This window comes from Jatropha curcas, chromosome 11 (assembly GCF_041381405.1).
Source record: "Jatropha curcas cultivar XTBG-Jc1 chromosome 11, XTBG_Jcur_1.0, whole genome shotgun sequence".
NCBI classification, from domain to species: Eukaryota; Viridiplantae; Streptophyta; class Magnoliopsida; order Malpighiales; family Euphorbiaceae; genus Jatropha; species Jatropha curcas.
Window position 1 is genome coordinate 12,262,006 of NC_143161.1, and position 4,328 is coordinate 12,266,333.

General features: G+C 38.9%; 1 pseudogene; it reads right to left on the reverse strand.

Annotated features, from left to right (window-relative positions):
- Window positions 1-1,002: 1,002 nt before the first annotated feature.
- LOC149492588 (eukaryotic peptide chain release factor subunit 1-2 pseudogene) lies at window positions 1,003-4,073 on the reverse strand (annotated as a pseudogene).
- Between the last annotated feature and the right edge of the window lie 255 nt (window positions 4,074-4,328).

A 4,328-nucleotide genomic window follows, 5' to 3' on the forward strand; every position in this document is an offset into this window, starting at 1 on the left:
ACAAATTTGCACAAGAAAGGCGTAAAACCTGAGTCATAAATCTCATGAATGAGCTCGGTGCATTAGTCAATCCAAACGGCATAACTAACCACTCGTATAACCCCTCCTTAGTATTAAATGCGATTTTCCATTCATCTCCCTTCTTGATCCTGATTTGATGATAACTGCTGTGGAGATCTATTTTGGAGAATATTGTAGACCCTGACAATTGGTCCAACATGTCCTCTAGACGAGGAATAGGAAATCGATAGTGCACTGTGATCTTATTGATGGCTCTATTATCCACACACATTCTCCAAGTCTCATCCTTCTTTGGTACCAATAAAGCAGGAACCCCACAAGGACTAATGCTCCCTCGGATATGTCCCTTCTTCAATTATTCTTCTACCTATTCTTGAAGGATCTGGCTATCCTTTGGATTCATCTTATAATGGGGCAAGTTTGGTATCTTCGATCCAGGGATAAAATCAATCTGATGTTGAATGTCCCACAAAGGTGGAAGTATAGATAGTCAACTACGGCATGAAACTCATCTAGCAACTCCTTGACTGGGGGGTACTAATGCCCCTTCTTTAAAGCATGTCTCTGGTTTGATCAGTAATGCCAATGCACCTCCGGACTTCTCAATTGCACTAGATAATTCCTGCACATTGGAAGAAACAGCTACTATGGATTTTTCCTCCACTTTAGAAGCTTTGGCAGAAGATCTAGAAGGTAAGACAATGATTTTCTTATTTTTGCAAGTGAACATGTATGAATTCTCTTTTCTCTTGTGCAATGCATCTACATCAAACTGCCATGGATGTCCTAACAGTACTCCACAAGCATCCATATCCACAACATCACAACTAACGGAGTTTGAGTATGACTTTCCCATTGATGTAAGAACCTTGCAAATCCGATTTACTTCAATCGTTGGACCCTCTTTAATCTACCTTACCTTGTACGGCGAAGGATGTGGTTCTGTGGGTAAATTTAGCTTTTCAACCAGCTGCTTGGCTATCAAATTTTCACAACTGCAATTGTCGATAATGAGTCGGCACACCGCTTCACCAACACGACATTTAGCCTTGAAAATTTTCCTTCGCTGAGTTTCACCTTCTTGTTTTGGTGAGTACAATATTTTTGAACAACATATGTAACTTCACCATCTTCTGAACCAGCCAAGGATCCATCATCTTCGTCTTCTACTTCTTCAACCTCAACCACCTCATCAACTACATTCACCTATCGACGCCCATCATTAGCCCCCCTACGTTCTGGACATATATTAGATATATGCCCTTGTTTCCTACATCGATAACAATAGTCTCCAGTTGGCTTTTGATACGGATTTGGTTTATTGTTTCTATCTTCCACGGGAGCCTTTCTTTAAGAGTCTTTATTTTCTTCTCTTGGAATATGCGGTAAATTCTAGTTAGTAGCAAGAGTTACTGCTCTTGAATTCTGTCCTCTAAAATTTTGACTGAACTGTTGATTTCCGGATGGATAGGGTTGCCTGAAATTCTGGTTATAATTAGGTGGTTGCTAAGGTTGCCAATTAATTCTATCTTCTGCACGTTTGGCCATCTCAATTGCATCTGCCAAAGTGAAAATTGCAGCTACACCCATCATACACATTATATCATGATTCAATCCCCTCTGATAATGAGCCACTTGCTGGGATTCAGTCTCACAATTGTCACATCAAGCCTGCAATCTCAAGAATTCTTCATATTCATCTACCTTTTGATTTCCCTAAAAATAGTCATGGTACCTATTATACAAGATTTGGGAGTGATCACTAGGGAAAAAACGATGCTCAATCATCTGTTTCATTAAGATCCAATCTCGCACAGGTTCAACCCTTCGACGATGGCATTCGTTTTGAATAGAATCCACCACACTGATGCACTGCCCTTTAGTTTATAGGCCACAATGGAAACTTTACATTCATACTCGACATTCATGATCTCAAAGAATCGTTCGACCTACGCTAGCCAGATAAGAGTACTTTCTATATCTAATGATCCTGAGAAAGGTTGAAGATCTAACTTTATTTTGTATCAGTCATGAAAATTGTCAACATTCCCTCTATAGTCTCAACCTCCATCATAATGATTTTAGTGTCTTGCATAATCTGATTGCTGTGGATTCAGAACTGCTATTCCAGCTGCAGGTTGTGGGTTTGCCTTGTTAGATTGCGAGAGTCAATTGTCTAATTTGTTCTGTTAACTCTTCGAACCTCGCCTCTATGGCTATGAGTCGTGTCTCATGATTGTTGGCCATGGAGATATTTTGCCTTTTGGCTCTTATACCAACTGACGCAAAACGGTTACTGAATGGAAATAAACGATTATACTCCGTCAGGAGTTTTGATTAATGATGTTTGATCCGATGGATAAAATAGAGAACTAAACTTTCAAAGAAGTTTATTGATAAGAATAATGATCAAACGATAATGAATGTGCCAATGATACAAATAACCTATTTATAGGTTAGGCTAAAGCATAAAACCCTAAAAAATAATCAAAAAGTCGTAACTAGACAAAATCCTAGTAAGGGTGGCAGCACGGGCATGCTGGATATGACATGGACGTGTCCTGGGCTTTCCAGAGGCTAGCACGGGCGTGCTGGAAGTGACATGAGCGTGTCTATGTGAGAATTGTAGCTGGACCTACCGGCACGGGCAGGCTATACATGGCACAGGCATGCTCTAGACTCCTAGAGGCTAGCACGAGCGGGTTGGAAATTGACACGAGCGTGTCTGTGCTTCTTAAGCTTGGGCGTGTCTCGCGTCCTGGATTTCCAAAGGCTGGCACAGGCGTGCTGGAAATGGCATGGTCGTGCCCCTTCTTCTTGGGTTTGCAGCGATCCAAATCTTTCATATATTGAAGTGCAAGTTGCTCCACGTGATCCCAATTCAATTCTACTAAATATCGTAGTAATCCAACATCCAACTGGTATCGAAGAATTCCACTAATGCCACCAAATCCTTGGCAAAATTGTGATCCCTTTTGTGAGTTATCCTATTAAAGTCATTGTTTCTTGAATCTCCAAGTCAGCTGAGTTAGTCAAATCCTAGAAATTTCCCTAGTCAGTCTCTTCTTCTTTGTTCAAGATCTTTATAAAAATCGCATTCATCTTGTTGTGCTTCAAACCATATCGATTCATATTCAAACCTTTATAGCACCAATTTCAAAAGCATGCATAGTATCATTCAAGCAATAAACAAACTTTCCACTATCCCGATCGATTTCCTCAAAGAAGTTCAAAATCATTCGCCTCTCCTGCATGAACTTGACATTTGATAAAACCTCATATGACTAGTCAATTGCTTGATTGAATCCAATCTCTCCCCCATATGAAATGTCTACTACTTGAGTAATTTATCCTGTAGACGAGGATTAGGCAAGTTCGATTGACTTAACTCTATCTTAATATCAGCAGAACTAGCAAGTATTAGTCCAGAAACTTTAGGCACACATGTTGAAGGATTTATAAAATGCTTTAACTTCTGCTGCCTTTGAATGGAGAGTCGACACAATTATGTGAGAAAGGCATCAAATCTATTCGAAGGCATAATTGTGTCGACTCTCCATTCGAAGGCATCAATCTATTTTTTGATTGACCACCTCTACCATGTTTATTTGAAAGATCAATACTTAACTTTTCAAGGATTTCGCGATTGTTTCCTCTTAATGTCCCTACTAGAGTCCCTTTCCTATCAATAATTATAAATCCAAATCTATCATCAGAATAAAAAAGTTGATGCAGTGCTTCTGTATGGAACTTCTTATCACACAGGTAGAGGGATTGGCGTATAGGTTTAAAAGGCACAAAATCATAAGTAAACCTCCTTTCTTTTCCATCTTCAGTTACAACTAGTCTTGTATATAGGACAAGTCCTATGGAAGGAACCTCTTTGTAAGGTTTGAGTATTTGTAGGGCAAAGGTAATTGCATCTTGTACATATTTTCGGTTGACCTTACTCTTGATGTTTGCCATGGTTCAATATTCCTTGCCTAGCATTTTCGAAACTTTAAAATTTGATCATTAGGACGTAACAGCAGCGAAATCATGCTGGTGCCACTGCCTTTGCAATATCAATGTTGAATAATTCTGTTTAATTATTTTATGTTACCGTAATTAATTTGTTTTTAGTGTTTGTTTTCTTAGTCAATGTTTCAGTCCTATTGTTTAGGAATTAGTTGATAATGTTCAGTAGAGCATGGTCACGTTAACAGCTGATATTTCTTAGTTTATTAAGATTTTTTATTACTCTTTGTAAGCCTATATAAAGGCTATCAAGTTTCTTAATAAAAAGTATCTTGAGCATCTTTCTCTCT